The sequence below is a fragment of the Harpia harpyja genome, chromosome 9 (assembly GCF_026419915.1).
Source record: "Harpia harpyja isolate bHarHar1 chromosome 9, bHarHar1 primary haplotype, whole genome shotgun sequence".
Classification (NCBI taxonomy): domain Eukaryota; kingdom Metazoa; phylum Chordata; class Aves; order Accipitriformes; family Accipitridae; genus Harpia; species Harpia harpyja.
This window is the reverse complement of record NC_068948.1, coordinates 9,762,687-9,780,039: the sequence shown is the minus strand read 5'-3', so window position 1 is coordinate 9,780,039 and position 17,353 is coordinate 9,762,687. Positions and strand designations below refer to the sequence as shown.

Here is a 17,353-nt window from a genome sequence, read left to right as displayed (position 1 = left end):
ATTCTCCTTTATGGTATCTCTGATGTCCCAGAATTATTCTTTCTTGGGTGTCTCCAGTGGACCTGGAACCAGCAGGATGATTTTGTAGAACATTTATATAAAGATTTTTTGAAAGGTTAGTTGAATATTTTTTTTTCTGTGCTGAGTGTCCCCTACAGCTTGACTAATGGGGGCATTCAGCATATACTTCAGTGGCTCTCAGTTTTTAGGTTTTCTTTTCAGGTCACTAGAAGAGATTGATAAAAGAGAGCAGAAGAAAGCCAGAGGAAAGAAATAGAGAACAGCCTACTGAAATTGGCAGCAGAGAAAGATAAGATAAATAGAGCGCTAAATGCTAGTGAAGACAGTCTTTGGTATAGCTTTACTCTGGAGGAAGCATCTGGCCATTCGTGTTTAGTGGAAGAAAAGCACCAAAGAATATGAATATGAAAATGGCAAGGGGAGGAAAGAAACAAGAAAAAAAAATCTGCAGGGAAAATTTGCCATAAAAATATTTCAATGATGGCAAGATCCCACTCTAGTAGTCTCTGATATCTGCTGCTGGTGGAAGCAGAGTTCCAGCACAACTTAGAAGGCTTTAGAGCAATTCTGTATGCCTCTTGCAATGGTAGTAACTGATTTTGTATGCTTTGTATATATAATATGCTTATCCAAGAGAGAAATATATATGAGCATTTTACTGGTGGTGGTTCAAGAACATACACTTAAGTTAATCTTTCAGCAAATATAAAAGCTTTTAAAGGACAAATGAAGACTTTTTCCAAATGCAGGAAATTCAAATTATATACAGTGTGCTACACAGAAATATTTTTTTATGCATGAAAAAGTTGTACAAATTATTTTTATTAAGATTTCTTTACATGCGTATAGATCTATATAGGTATGTATGTATAAAAAGTATGTAGCTACGTGCTGTGGATCGTCTTCTTCCAAATTTAGTTTTTAGAAGAAACTCAGAGAAGTTGGAAAAATTTAAATGGAGGGCTTGATTTATGATATTTAAAATGACAGAACATACCTGCCTTCAGGCCTCCCAATCCACTTGTATTCTTAGTACCTGGATAGGATGGGACTGGAGCAGCGTGAAGCTAATTAATACAGACTTTATCCTCAAGGCCCTATCATCTACCTTCAGGCACTTGTGACCCAAAAGCAATCAAAAAATGATAAAGTCATATGGTATTGGGTGAGCACAGGGCCTGGGCACTCACATGATCTATAAAGAGTTTTTTGGAGGGGGGGCTAATTTGTTCCTTGTGAGACCACATGACCCTTTTCTCTTACTGCTATTTAATTTGGCCTCGGACAGATGAGATTTGGGCTTCAGTCTGCAGTCTGTTAATATTCTGAAAGGCGTTAAGATGTATTTTTGTCATGAGAGCATACAGCTATTCTGCTTTTTAGTTTGTTAATTTCTGCTATTGGTCGTGGCCTTCGTGTCTAACAGCTTATTATTCAGGACGGTCGACTACTTTTCAGTGCACAGTACTTGGAAGCAGTCAGTCTCACCAATTCCTTGCTTGTGGCATTGCAACTTGCTGAATGTTAGTCAGCACTCAACAGCACGGTGAAGGGATGGGAACACGAAGGGAAAACATTTTGGTGGAGAGTATAACGTTAACTCAGAATAGTTCATAAGAAAGAGAAACAAGCTGTTTACCCGCTTTGAACAGAACCTTGTTTGTGTGAAACCTCTGCAGCTCTTGGGTTTTGTCCTTTTCTTGCGTGTCCTGCCTTCCTTGCATGTCCTTCCTTCTGGGTGGCAAGATCCTTATTTCCTTCTGGAGGAAGGTATAGGATGGTACAACTGTTTGGTTCAAAATCTGTTTTCAAACCTCATTTTATGACAGGCTTCCTAGGTGAATCATAGGTTGAAAACTTAGCTCTTCCAGGACTGAGCTCTGTGCTGTAGAATACAGATATTCACACTTTCCTACCTCAGAACCAAGAGGTAATAAAAACAATCTAAAGCGTTCAAGTATTGTGGTGGCGAAAGCCCGTAGCAGAGGAAATGTGTGCTCTACCATCATTGCTGCTCCACACAGGGTGCACCTTAGGTCTGCTGCAGGTGCTCTGGGTGCTCAGGAGCACACACAGAGCACTGCAATCGTCCCCCAGACCCTGAAATGTGGTCAGTCATCAAAGTCATTGGCCCCAAACTGCCAATAGACCCTGTAATTGCCTGCGTGTGTATTTGTAAGGCAGATTATACAAATTGCCCTTTTTATTGGGTTCGCGTGGCAAGGTTTTGGTAGCTGACAGGCTACAGGGGTGGCTTCTGTGAGAAGGTGCTAGAAGGTTCCCCTATGTCTGACAGAGCCAATGCCAGCCGGCTCCAAGATGGACCTGCCGCTGGCCAAGGCCGAGCCCATCAGCTATAGCGGTAGCGCCTCTGGGTTAACAAATTTAAGAAGGGGGGTAAAAAAAACCCTGCCCAACTGCAGCTGGAGAGAGGAGTGAGAGGATGTGAGAGAAACAACCCTGCAGACCCCCAGGTCAGTGAAGAAGGAGGGGGAGGAGGTGCTCCAGGCGCCGGAGCAGAGATTCCCCTGCAGCCCGTGGTGAAGACCACGGTGAGGCAGGCTGTCCCCCTGCAGCCCAGGGAGGTCCACGGTGGAGCAGATCTCCACCTGCAGCCCGGGGAGGACCCCACGCCAGAGCAGGGGGATGCCCAAAGGAGGCTGTGACCCCGTGGGAACCCCGCGCTGGAGCAGGCTCCTGGCAGGACCTGTGGCCCTGTGGAGAGAGAGAGAGGAGCCCACACTGGAGCAGGTTTGCTGGCAGGACTTGTGACCCCGCGGGGGACCCACGCTGGAGCAGTCTGTGCCTGAAAGACTGCAGCCCTGGAAGGGACCCACGCTGGAGCAGTTCATGAAGAACTGCAGCCCGTGGGAAGGACTCATGTTAGAGAAGTTTGTGGAGAACTGTCTCCCATGGGAGGGACCCCACGGTGGAGCAGGGGAAGAGTGAGCAGTCCTCCCCCTGAGGAGGATGAAGCGGCAGAGACAACATGTGATGAACTGACCTCAACCCCCATTCCCCGTCTCCCTGCGCTTCTTGGGGGGAAGAGGTAGAGAATTTGGGAGTAAAGTTAAGCCTGGGAAGAAGGGAGGGGTGGGAGGAAGGTGTCTTAAGATTTGGTTTTATTTTGCATTATCCTACTTTGATTCAATTAGTAAGAAATTAAATTAATTTTTCCCAAGTTGAGTCTGTTTTGCCCATGATGGTAATTGGTGAGTGATCTCTCCCTGTCCTTATCTCAACCCACAAGCCTTTCATTATATTTTCTCTTCCCTGTCCAGCTGTGGGGGGAGCGATAGAGCAGCTTTGGTGGGCGCCTGACGTCCAGCCAGGGTCAACCCACCACACCTTTTTATTCTTTCTGATGCAATTCTTGCCCTTTTTTTTTGTTCTATTACTTTTCATGTGACCGTCTTTCAGCATAAGATGGTAAGCCCGTAAAGCGTTCATGTCCACACAGAGAGACCTTGGTCATGCTGCTAATTTCAGCTAATAACATTAATGAAGTGACAGCTTTAATAACCTAAAGTAACTTTGAAATTGGTGCTGTTTTCAATGGTGGAGTCGGACCAGATGACCTCCAGAGGTCCCTTCTCACCTAAACATTCTAAGATGCTATATTTGTTGCTCCGTGTGGGGATTCACATTACTTGACTTAGCTGCCTGTAGTAAGTGGAAAAAGACAGATTGTCCTGGAAGGTGATTCCAAGCATAAGCTTATTTAGATGCTAAGATAATAGCTTGCAGGAGCAATTTATATAAAGCCAAGGACACTACCATCCTAGTCAAGGCACCCAGATACATATTCTCTAGTAGGGTTAAATGCTGATTTTGTACTAAGAAACTTAAACTTCAGTGCAGATCCGTTTTTTTAATACCTAAATAGAGACTGCTGACTATATAAAAATATGGTGTCGTCGTGTGTCATGTAGTAGGAACTAGAATAAAACTATGAGAGCTGGCAGGAAACAGATTTTGCTGAAGACATATTCCTGAATAGTGAATTGCCTAAATGATCAGAATAACTTTATGCAAATTATATTTATACAGATGATACAGCTTCAAGAGGGAGGGGAGTTCGGGCAATGCATAGCATAGAATAGTAAACATCAAAAAATGGTATACGAGAAGTCAAGTTTAAACTTCGTATTAAATCAGAACTTGTACCTATATCTTTAGAACAGTTAATTATTCACTGAGGAGAGAAGGTGAGAGAAATAACAGTGAAGCTCTGCACCCAAACAGTAGAGATACTCAGCTGGCTTGTGGGAGGTCTTAATTCAGGCCTCCTTCCTCTGATTTTTATACCGATTAGTACATTTTTCATAGGTGAAATGTTTTATAGTGTGCCTTTGTTCACTTTTAGAAATGGCTCCAAGGTTAAGTGGTGTGTGGCAGGGTCAGACTGCAAATTCATGGTAGAACCATGGAAAGCTCACATATTCCTAACTCTTAGATTCTGTCTTGTGATTTTGAGCTTAAACCTGTGTTATTTTTATTTTAAATGTTTTTAGACACTTTTATGCGTTTTAACAGTATTGTTGTTGTTTGTTGTGTATATTCTGAATATTTAATTTTCCCACTTGAATATCTGTTTAATATGCAGGTTAGAAATACCTGTATGTTTTGTAGGCTGGTAATAATTAGGGGAAAAAAAGCTATTCAGCCATTCAGCCCATTTGCCTGGGCTGTGTAAAAACATTGTTTCCATATTGGATTTGAATAGGTAGTTTATGAACGATAATTCAGTCAAGAAGTTTCAACTTCTTCTGATTTTATTTCGGCCGTACAGATTACTCTGGCACTTTGAATATGGTCAGTACTTGTTTGCTTGAACAATACTTTAGTTTGGTAGGGTTTTTCCTTAATAATTGTGTATGGTGTAAATCGTTTTTCCATAAGCACTTTTGTAGTAAATTGTAATCGAATAACTGTTTATGTGGAAACCAGATGCAATGGAATTCTGACTATGTTAGAAATGTTTTTTGAAGTTGCATACATATATATGTAATTGGAATATTTTAGTCTCTTTCACTTATTTCTGTGACAGCAGCCAGAATTTTCATTGGGCTTGAAAAAAGTTGCAATAATCTGACAACCATTTCATTTCAGAAACTGATCCCTAATGCCTTTGTATCTCTCAGTAATAAGGACCTAAACATATGTAGTTATAAATCCACAGTTTAAATTGTAAGTATTTTGTCTCTATTTCATTAAACGCTCAGATATGTTTCCAAGTTTATTTCTGTAATTGCTCTTCTGGAAATATTTAACTTTAAAAGCACATTGGATACAATTTTGCTCCAATCTGAGATCTTTGCAGATTTCTGATATTTTTCATCTCTTTTAGTGAGCGTAATGTACCTAGGTCTTTTTTACAGAGACCAATGTGTATTCAGTATAATTCCCTGCAATCAGGAAAAGGGAAAATGAAGAGAGGAAAATAAATAGATGTTTGGGGTTGTTTTGGGTTTCCTTGATTTAAATCTTATATTTTGCATGCTCCTTGATTGTATTAGTTTATTCATTTTACCAAACAGACCACAAAGCTGTGAATATTTATTTAGTTCTGTTCCTAATAGTTTTTCTAATAGGGAATTATTTTGGTACAATGAAAGACATTTGTAAATGAAGCAGATAAGCCCTTTGGCAGACAAGGAGTGTTTTGTTCAACACAAGAATTCTATTGTCCACTGCTTTAGTTGTCAAGTGCCTGGGGAGCCCAGGATTTATGATGATGTTACAATGGCCCTTTCAGAGCGAAGTCTAAGAAGCTGTGAGATTCTGTTCCTCTGCTTTTCAGACTTTCAAATCTTTTTATCATTGAAGGACAATGCAGGATTCAGCTGCTTCTTAGGCCACAGGACTGCCCATTTAACATCAGGCATTGTGAAATAATTACCATAGTGACAATGGGTTTGGGGTTTTTTTTCCCCTCTAACTAGCAACATTTCAAAATAGTTTGAGTTGTCACTTTGTATAAACCGACTCTGAAGCTACAGCTTATTTTACCAAAAAAAAAAAAAAAAAAAATCTTGTTAGGAGATTTGATTTAAAGTGCCACTGTGTCAAATCTATTTGGAGCATTGGAACTGTTTAATGGATGGGGTTTTTTTACTTTTCTTGTAATTATAATAGGACTTTCAAACAGCCTTCTGTAAATACAGCAGTTGTTTTTCTTTTGTGAAGGTTATAGAGTTAGTAGAAACTTACTATTGAAGCTATATTCAACAGCAGCAGAAAATAAGAAAATAAAAACATAATATGCAGTAAAAGTAGTATCTGATACCTATCGATTAATTAATCAGCTAAACTATTTCTTGTGCTATAATAACGATGGAAATCATTCAGCAGTCTTAAATCATGTTTTTCATGAAAATTCATGAAAAATCTGGAGGAGCTTTTTTCCTCCTTGCTTGATGTTAATATGAAGATTTATTTGCCTCAAATAATGATTAGTGCTACAGAAAAAAATTGATTTGTAACCTCTGATGACCATTTAAATGCAGTGTAACTGGAAAATGGAGCCCTTACTTGACAGTTAAATTATTATGTACATGGGCACTTCACTGGTGGTCAGGCGTATGCACAGGAAAAAGCTTAATAGTGTAGCAGGTTAGATTGAGGACTGGTAGTATCTATTATTAAGTATTTGCTGCTTTTAAAAGCAAAAGCAGATCTCAAAAAATTAGACCATAGGGATATGTAAGAGAATATTTTGAGAAATACTTATCTAAGCAACTGCAAATGTCTTGGGCAAAAGGGAATCTTGAGCTGCAAAGTCATTTGTAAAGATGTTGTCATCTTCAAAGATATTGAACAAATTATCAAAATGAGAAAGTTTATTCAGTTTTTATCTTTCATGCATTCATATGAGTTGTGAATTAGTTCAAAAGGGTCCTCTATGAAAAAAACCCCTGGTACATAACAATAGCTCACACTGAGTATTTCTTTCGGTCATTCGATCACATTAACTATATTTTTTACTTGTGTGGGAATACATTGTGAGAAACACAGAGAATGATGAGGGCCTGCTCTGTGAAACTGAGCATTCTTAACTTACTGATTTAATTCAAGAAAAGACTTACCTCACCTTATAAGAAATGATTCAGCTGGTTTCTTTTTGTTTCCACACCCTGTCTCAACTCACTATCCCATTTATGAAAGAATTTTAACCACTGAAACAACTTTAGGGGAACTTCTTACAGGCAGAGGCAGCTCTTGCTCATTTGCTTACTTCAAGTGTTTTATCCTAGATACCTTTTCCCTACTGTAGTGGCAGTTCTACTTACTAAAATAATCTACTCCCTTCTCCATCATAATGGTAAAAATACTAATTTCCTAATATGCCTTTAGAGCACTTGGAAATGTTCAAAGCACATCTTGGTGGCTAATGGTATCTGCAGCTGTTACTTTTTTCCCTACAGTGTGTTTTGTATTGGATAATGTTCCCAGAACAGATTTTTCCATAGAACTCTGTTTTTTCAGGAGATAATGAAAAAGATGTGAAGGAATTTTGATATGGCCTCCAGCATTTTAGTTATGGGAACATTCTTGCAATAGTAAGTCTGTTAAGGTAAAAACTATTAATTTTCTCCTTGGAATTATAAGTATTATTTAATTGCTAGTCTTTAAACTCTCTTTAGGCTACTGTGATAGTTTATAGGCTAGACTTTAGTTTTCTTTTATTATGGTACCAACTTGCATTGGATTTCAAATGAACTTTTTCATTCTTTGCAGCCAGAGCTGAAGTACTGGATAAGTGGCAACAGAAGGCTTACACCTGCATTGTTATCATAGTCTCATTAAGTGGCACTTCAAATGTGCGGAACATGCTACATAAATTGGCAACAAGTTTCCAGTGGGTGAAGGTAAGTAGTACCTCCAAATGTATGATCTTCTGAGCGATGTCAGATATGCATAGCTAGTCTCTCGTTTCTATAGCGTCTACAGTATTTGTACAATATAGGGAACTTTCTTCAATGACTAATCCCCCACTTGATGTGTGCTGTCAGCCAGTTTTTCTCAGGCATCATAGAGTTTATCCATTAGTCTTGATTGTTACTTAGGAGAGCTGATGCTGTAAGACACTGACCATCCTTCTATGTCTGTAAAGCATGGTTTGATAAGGTGCATTTTTTGGATCACGTTTGTTTAATTTCTTGTTTAAAATACCAGAGAACCTCTTGAAAACTCATAACAATGTAGCACTGAAGAACAGAAATGCAAGAACTTTTCTAATATTTAGGCTTCCAACTTGATTTTATCAGTCAAAAAGATTCGTACTTTTCTTATTCTAAGCCTACATGATTGAATGATTAATTCCATATTTGGTTTATTTCTCTGATATTTTGTGCAATACCACTGAGCTTAATATAACCGCTCAGACTTGGGTTAGAAAAAGAATTTAGTGGTGACCCTTAGGCTTCAGAGAAGGTAGCTGTGGAAAGTGTGGAAATAGAGCAGTTCGGGAAACCCTAGACCTAAAAATATTTATATCTGCTGCTCTGATGCCTTTAATTTTTCATATCCTCTGTGACTTTCAGTTGTGCTATTACTGAAAGCAGTGATTCCACAGAGGTGAGAATTGTCCACTTACAGGAGTATTCATTGCTTTTTAAAAATCAACACAGAAACAAATTAAATGTAATAGATAATAAATGTGTAAATACTATCATTTTTACAGAATCAAAGGCACGATCCCATCTGAATTGTCTACGATAGAAGGTACAAAGCCAGGATATTAAAGCTTTTTGTCTATCTGACTCATTCACAGATTTTACATTCAATGCACTCATGTCCTGCTTGACAGATGCTTCATTTCTGTGGAAATATCCTTGAATGATGATAATCTTATTTCTGGCAGCCAAATGGGCCGTATACTTAAACATCCTTGTGAACAGCTATATAAGATATGTGTTTATGGTATCCACTGACTTGTTAAGGTAGACTGCAGCAATTAGTATCAGGCTGAAACAGAGTGTGTTTGACAGTGATACCAACAGCATTCAATTTAATTTAGGTGGGAAATGTGTAAGCTCCTTTGCTTCTTAGGAAGAGCTGTAGCTCAGCACCTGAGATTGTTATCCCGTCATTCACTGAACACAAGGACCAAATTTTGCAAACAATGCTCAGTTCTTGTTCAGATACAGCTTTTCAACAGAACTAAGTTAAAGAGAGTTTGGTTTGACTGAAGACTTCCTGACTAGGTTTCACAATCATATATGGGTATCAGGACGACATAGCAAAAATATCTTAAATTAGTTATGTGTTAATTTTCTCTGAGTCTCCCCTCCATCCACAGTTATGTGAATTTTCTCACCACTGTTTCAGTTTGCCTCTTCTGGCATTTTCTTGTTTCTCAGTTCAAGGTTTAGTTCAGGCCTCTTTCTACTCTTCCTGTTCTTGACTTTAGAGCTACACTTTCAAATAGATTTAATTTTTACAAATTAAAGGACTATGAGGAATGACCTTAAAGGAAAACTTGAAGGCCCATCACTCTCACTGGTAGATGAGATAAGTGAATTTAACAAACTGCATCCCTACTAAACTTTCTTTCATGTCTTATCTGAGAAACTGTTGTGTCTATTTTCGTAGACTTTTTTACATTTCAGAGTTCAAGCAAATAATTTCTGAAAGCAAGCTTCCTGCAGAGTGACTGTGGGATGTTCCCTCTGTTTGGAGTGTGAAGTGCCTCCCTGCAAAAGAGGAGGAATAAGAACAGCTTTTGTTGATTATCATGTAAACCTGGGCATCAATATGCTTCTTAAATTCTCTTCTCTTCTTTTGAAGGATCTTTCTTAAATTGTTTCCAGCTGTGCCTGTTCAGGAATGCAAATTTCCTGTTACAGTATCTAGGTAATCAAAGAGTTGAGAAGGTAAAATATTCGTGTTTAACTACTGTTAATGGAACAAAGAACAACAGGGCAGACAGAAAGACACTACTGAGCTCATTCGAGCTATAACATAGGCTTGGCTACTCAGTCACACCGGAAGATGGCCAGTAGCTTCATTAGGTGGGAATATCCTGACCAGAGATTTCCTTCCTATACTGACTGCTTGGATTTTCTATACTGAAGTTCTAGAGGGAGTGAGAGTAGGCAAAACTGATACATTTCATCACAGTGATATTACTCTGAAAAGCATTATATACGAATAAAGGCTCCATGGGACCCCTCAAAAAGAATACTGCCGTATTTAAAAATTCCTCTCGTATAGGATGAGAAACTTAGGTTCACTTACTGAATATATAAATGTGTTGTATAATGCATACTTTGCCTCTTTCATATATAGCATCCTTTTTAGTATTTGTTTTTAATTCATAGAATCATAGAATCATTTCGGTTGGAAAAGACCTTCAAGATCATCGAGTCCAACCATTAACCATGCCCCCTAAACCATGCCCTGGAGTACCCTGTCCACTCGCTTTTTGAATACCTCCAGGGATGGTGACTCAACCACTTCCCTGGGCAGCCCATTCCAATGTTTGACAAAATTCTCATGTAGTAAGCCTGGACTATAATGGGAAAAATGGTATTCCTGATGTACAAAGTGGATCTTGGCAGGAAATTACTGTATAGTTTTGTTTCTGCATGAATGCCATGTGGAAAGAAGATTAATTTTCAGTTACTTGGAATCACCCTGTCTTACTACAGTGCTAGCACGTTTAATGAAGCCTACGCATTTGAACAGAAAGTGTTACATCTCCAGTCGCCTGCTTTATCCTGTATTACACGTCTCACTTCGCTTCTATACAAGTAGCCTTTTATATAGGTATTAAGACCTGAAGTTTTGAATTCTCAGCTTCAACCCACAGAACTACAGCTCAGAACAAACACCTAGTATATCTGCAGGATTAGCTTATTACATATATTTTTGGATGGATATTAATAGTCTAAATGAAATAGGCTCACATATGAGGGCAAAAGCTTTGATTTTAGTAGGATGACGCTCCAGTGTACATCGAATCCTCAGGTTCTTGAAGTAAGGCCTGAGAGTGAAATGTTAGGAGTCATCTGCTTGTGTCAGTCTTATTTCACATAGTCTGTGTAACGAGATAGGGTCTGAATTTGTTACTTCTGCTTTTTTGTTGCTTGAGCTAAAACACCTTCGGAAATATTGTTAGAATAATTATAAGACATATATCCTGGTCAGATACCAAAGATTAATGATTATTTTGTTGTAAATTACAAAGACTTCTAAAAGACATCAAGTGGGGAAATATGTTCACATTGCCCTATCTCTTGTAGTCTTGATACCTCGTAATATGGACAATTTAGACTTTCCTATCTGCTTTTTAATAGAAAATTATTTCTGTGAAGTATTGTTGCCTTGAAAAAATCTGACTGTGTTGAAATGAATAGTTTGTTGTTGGAAACAACTAACTTGTACCTGAACTGAAATTCAGGTCTCAGTGACAAAAAGTTTGTTTCAGCTCAAAAGCTGAAACAACTGAGTCATCAAACACTCATCTCTGCATTTTTCCAGCCTTCGGGGAAATCCCAGCCCTATTTGGGCTGCAGTGTGCTCTGCCCTGTGGGCTGGAGCAGCCTGGCTGGGCTAAGTCACAGGAAACTCCTGAGGTTCCCCCAAGGCGTGAGATTTGCCTAAGCAAAGGAGAGGCTGGCCATAAGAGGAGAAAAAGGCATTAAGAGATTGATACGTTGACTGAAAAACTCACCAAAAATCCAATCTGCCTGTGAGTCAACCAGCTTCAAATAGTTGTGAAATATGTGTTCTGATAAAATTAATTTCTGACAAAATTTCCGTAGTTATTTTAAAGGTGAGAAGTGTGAACCAAAAGGTAAATCAAAGTCTTTCAGAAACAATTTTGATAGGAATTTGTAGAGAAAACTGTTGTCAGCTTTAACTATAAATGCTCCCTATAGTTGCTCTCTTTGGTCTTCAATAATAATGATAATAATAGCATATATTAAAATATACACCATCATGCTTCCAAGAACAAGGGGGCAGAAAAAATAAACATAAGAGGGCTAGAAAAAAAAAACATAAGAGAAAACTAAATTGTGTGTCTTGCACATATTTGCTATATATAAAAAAGATTACTGTGTTCTCAGCCGTTCAAGGTTTCATATGCAAGAAAAACTGTCTTGAGTTCTACTCAGAAGCTAGTTTGCTGTCTCAAACATGGACATATTCTGTAGGCTATAAAATAAAACAAAATTTAGTGTATTGAATTCTTTTGAGATACTTAACCAAACTTCTTAAAAATGGCTTCAGTATCTTTCAGAAATGCTTGCTAATATAACCATGCAAACATATGCAATTTTTGTGGCTTTACTAATCTGTATAAACACTAATAAAGTCCTACAAGTTGTAATTGGTAAAATCTAATGTAATGCAAAGGATTTTCCCACTTTATTCCTGACAACCTGCATTTGCAACCATTCAGTTACTTTATTTTAAAATGGCTTTTCAATTACATTCTAGTGCTGTAGGGGAAAGCCTTTTGACAAAGGCATGACATAAACCATTTATATTGCAGCTCCATCATAGTTCCCATAGCTAAACTAGACTGGACAGTTCATTAAAAAGAAAAATTAATAGTACAAGGTTGCAGGGAAACAATAACAGATTATGACTGGCCTGTGGCAGCCCAGTGAATTCATGTAGTGGAATAAAAATGATTCCCTTGTCTCGTAAATGAAGGTTTGTTCCAAGGTTTTAGGCAAAGCCTATACTTCTATTCTTTTACAGGAAAAAGCTATACAGTTTCTTGTCTATAAAAGCAATGCTTTGTAATTCCTGCAGAAGATTAATATGTACTCTTTTGGGATGGAAAGCACATATTTCATAATGTTTGAATGCATACTAACAAACATAATATAAAAGAGAATAGAACAGAACACACTAAATGGCTACATATAAGCAAAAAACTAACCTTCTCAGAGCTGGGCAGAGGCATGGAGGGGCAAAGTGAGGGCAGAGTCAGGACTCATTCTCATCTTTTCTTATCTAAGGTAGTAACTGCTCTAGACCAGTCTAAAATTGCTATACTTCAGTGTGCCCCAAAAGAAGTATTTGTGATTCAATGACATTTCTTTTAGGTCCATTGCTGCTACCTGTGTAACATCACATGTGATTCATCTCTTGCTTAAGGTTGTTCTTAAAGGTGTAACCAAGTCCTAATGGCCTCTTTCTAAATGTTACCACATATTTTCCTAGTTTCCTCAGGGTTTCATGGTTCAGATTTTCTGTATAATTCTGGTATGTGTGGCAAGTACACAGACTTATACTTTAATGTTGAAATCTGAGTTTTATTATAGTAACGCTATAAATTCCTGTCTCAGAAGGTATTTCAATGAATATGGGCTCCAGGATGCATTAACCATTTCTTTTGGCTGGTAGCCACAACCTTCTAATGAATTCGATGGGATAACAGGAGAGGCCAGAAAAGGGGAAGTCTGAGCCAATACAATGTTTGGAATCAAATACAGGACTGACCCTCCAGGGTATTCTCTGGTTCTGTTTGTGAACACAATATTCTTTTAGAAACAACGGCCTGAAATACTGAAAAGTCATGGTTCTGGGATCTGATCCCCTTGTACTTTTACAGGTTTATACCTACTTTTACAAGAGAACTTGGGTACTTGGCCTCCCATTCTCTCTTCTCTCCCCCCAAAATAGAAAAACAGATTATGTAATCTCAAAAGTCCAATCACTCGGAGAGGCCTCCTGGCTATCTTGGCTTAGTTTCATGCTATAAGCTATATTTTGTGAACCAAGGCTGCACTGAAGCAAAAATAACCAACCATCCAAAAGACTGTCCCTTGACCTCCTGAGCTGTTTTCATACTTTCACTGCGGGCAACATGAATGAGTTGCTGCATGTTGGAGAGATGAATATTTCTCTTAACTTTTAAAGGGAACCTGTTTACACAAACATTTAGCACTCACTAATGAGCTGTTCATTTCAAGTCTGGGTACTAATTGCAAACTTCACTGCTGTGTTCTTCCGTTTACATGTCCAAAGGTACTGCTTCTGTCTTCTCTCCCTCTCTGCTCTGTGTAAGACACAGGAGAGAACAGCCCCATCACAGGGAAGTCTTTCAGTGAATCACAATGACTCACTCCGAGGAAAGCTCGACAACGACTGTGTTGTGCTTTTTCACAGTAAAGCTAGTGACCCAGTGGTTACTGCTACTTTGCTGCTTGCAGGATAAACAGAATCACACAATAGTTGTGTATTCAAGAAACCTCCAATCAAATGGAATGACTTTTTTTTTCCTTGTAGGTCTGTAGTGATTTGATTTACTTAAAAAGCACTTTCATTTAACAAACGTAAAGATCAATTAAATGTTTAAGTGGGAAAACTTCCCAGGAAAGAATAGAGTGGTAATGGCTTTTTTAATAACTGTTGAAACCAACTCTCCTAAGCCTAGGTTGGTGCTCTGTTGGCCCAGTCATTATCCAGGTTACTTCTGTTCCCCACATGCTGTTACCTCCTTTCATCACAGACTCCATTTCCTTTAACATGAGCTCACACATGGCTGACAACATTGTCTTTTGTTCCACTGAACTACTTTGCCTGTGAGCAGTTACCGGTGTGTTGCATCCAGGTTTCAGACCAGGTTGTTTGAAGCCTCCACCAGTTTATTATGCTACAGCTTGTGGAGGTCATTTCTGCCAAAGGAACAAAACTTCTATGGAAAGCCAAGAATGTGCTGTTAACGTAAAGTCTTAGCAGTCTAACCAAAGAATTATTAGTTCACCTGTGTTGAGCTCTTATACGAGTTACGTACAGCTAAAAGTGATGCACACAAGCTTTCTAGTATCTGCTTTTTTTTTCTGGTGCCACACTCACCAGCAGCTGCCTTTCAGGCGGGGTTGGGGTTGGAGGGCCCTTGCATCCCAGAGCAATACAATGATAGTTCCTTCTTCCTCCTCACTCTAGAATCCACCTGGAGTCATTTTTATGTTTGCTAACATGCTCCACATCTCCACACCTTGCACTTTCTTCATTGGTCTGTATATTGAATATTGTCCTTTGTTCTCTGTGTTATCTCTAAAACTGGGTTTGTGCGGCTTCCAAAGTTGCATTTGTTCAATGGCCAGTAGCTGACCCCTGGTGAGCAGTTTACAGCCCTGGGGCCTCCAGTATCATCTTGTACTTGGACTTTCAAATCTCCTCATATCATCCCATGCTTGTCTTTTTGTTGCATTTTATTTGGGGATCATAGATAGTTCATTCTATACAGAATAGTGAACTGTTATCTATTCATTACAAATATATACATAAAACAACTGTATTACAACACACAGTCATCCAAAGCTAAGCAAAAAGCCGAAACAAATTAGGCAATAGTCACCTGGTCCTTAGATAACCAGTTACAGCCAAATAAGTTAATCAAAACCAAGCCCCAGGCAGGCCAAAACAAGTCCTGATGAAGCCTAACAAGTCCTAATGGGCCCTGAGGCCTGTGCTGTTAGCTTCACACACAGCCTTTGGCGTGTTGTAAGCAACGGTAACACCATTTTACTGGCTTTACAAAGCTCTGAAATTTTAAGTTCACGTTACACATGGAAAATTATTTTTTACACTATTTAATTAAACCCCATTCTTAAGTAGGCATTTAGTAAACATTCATATTGGCAATCTTATTCTTACATAATCATTCATATCACATATTATAGTTGGGTTTAGTTACAGTTGTGTTTACAAATAGCATAGCACAATATAAGTGCCTGCGTATGACCTTCATAATGAGTTCTTCCTGCTTATAATATATATTTATCACTCTTTGGTCTGATTCTAAGCTCACTTACTGAAGGTTAAGCCGGAAGGGGTCCACAAAATTCTCATAGAGTTTAAAAAAAAAACACGTTAAGTTTTTTAAGGCAATGTTTACCCTGACAGCCACTACATTTGGACAAGAAATGTCTGTCTGTTCAGAAAGATGTTCCCAGTTCTTGGATGAATCCCCAGATCCAGTTTCTCCAGCTGGTGCTTGTCTGGTGCTTTATTCTCTCTGACCACTGGATTTCCAGGAAGCTATTTTTGATTGTAGGTGAAGTACAAATTGTACCAAATAATTCCTTTTCCTTTTGCTCACTCTTGTGAGTTTTTGAGTTGAAAACACTGTCTTTTGGTCTTCAAAGTGGCAAGAAAATATAGGGTTAGCATTGTAGAAGAGCACTATATCACTATCCTTGGATGTGATATTGTAAAGACACCACACAGAAATTCAAATGCTAATCCATCTGGGTTAGTCTTATGCAACCTTATATTATTTAGCAAAGAAATTTAAAGCAAAACGGAAGATGGGAGCATTCAGTTTTATACACAAAGAACAACATACCCACTGAAGTTTTGCATAGGCTTTTAAATGAAAAACTCCAGATTCTTTGTAACGTGAACAAAACCAGCAAGCATTAGTATTGCATTTAAATTCTGCGAAGTCTGAGATAACTGGACTAGACCATAGAACAAGGTAGAGGGTTATGTCAGCCTGTTCTGATGGTTAAATCAGTGGATGCTACAGGTTGCTTAGAAGGTATATGGCAAATTTCCACAAACAATAGGGGAATCTTTAGCGAAGTTAAAAAACTTAATCTGAGAAAAAAACATGAACAAAACTCATGGTACAGTCAGCACACTACAACTAACAATTTTAGCCTGACTTGTAAACAAGAGGAAAAGTACACATGAAACATAAAGTTATGTATTTGGAAATTACATGGAACTGTGAAAGCCTCATTTCTCTGTATCAAAGATGATGAAATTCACAGAGATGAGAGGTATTTGATCTGATGAATTGCCAGACACAGAACCCTCTTAATCGAACTATAGTAACCAGGTCTCCAAAGCCTCATGCTCTTGCAAACATGATGTATTTGTGCTCGCATGGAGAATACCATTTTGTACAATACACTTGCTCATTAGTCTTGTGCTTTCAGTCACCTTCATCTTGTCCACCAGCTACTTGCTTCTAACATGGTAATTTGGGCTTCTAGTTCACTGTAGCTCTCTTGGGCTTAACACATATGGTCTCTAAAAGCTTTCTGTGGACACAACTTCCATTTTCTTTCTCTATACACTCCCAGGACTGTCAGCAGTCATTTTAGTTTGTTTCTTATTTCAACTGTCAAGTCGACATTTCCTTTACAAAAACTAAAAAGGTCCAAAGTTTCTAAGTATTCCGTCCTTCTTCCAATAAATGTAGCAAGTACCAATGTATTTAGAAAGATTATGTTTGGTGACAGACTCTCTCATCTCTCTTTACCCTAATAGTTCCTTTTCCAGAAAAAACATAATTACTCCAAGAGCAATTTATTTAATTACCATTATGGGAGACTTCAAAGGAAATCGGTTG

At 38.4% G+C, this 17,353-nt stretch overlaps 1 protein-coding gene across 6 annotated transcripts in view; it reads left to right on the top strand.

Moving 5' to 3' along the window:
• CDH11 (cadherin 11) overlaps nt 1-17,353 on the top strand; it is a 193,081-nt gene that overhangs the window by 142,902 nt on the left and 32,826 nt on the right. For 3 of the 6 annotated variants that reach the window (XM_052796678.1, XM_052796683.1, XM_052796679.1), the window contains one exon: nt 7,762-7,892. The gene's annotated coding sequence lies outside the window, so the exon portion shown is untranslated. Of the gene's footprint in view, nt 1-7,509; nt 7,598-7,761; nt 7,893-17,353 lie in introns of all 6 variants that reach the window. The other 3 variants (XM_052796680.1, XM_052796682.1, XM_052796681.1) reach the window with 2 other exon arrangements.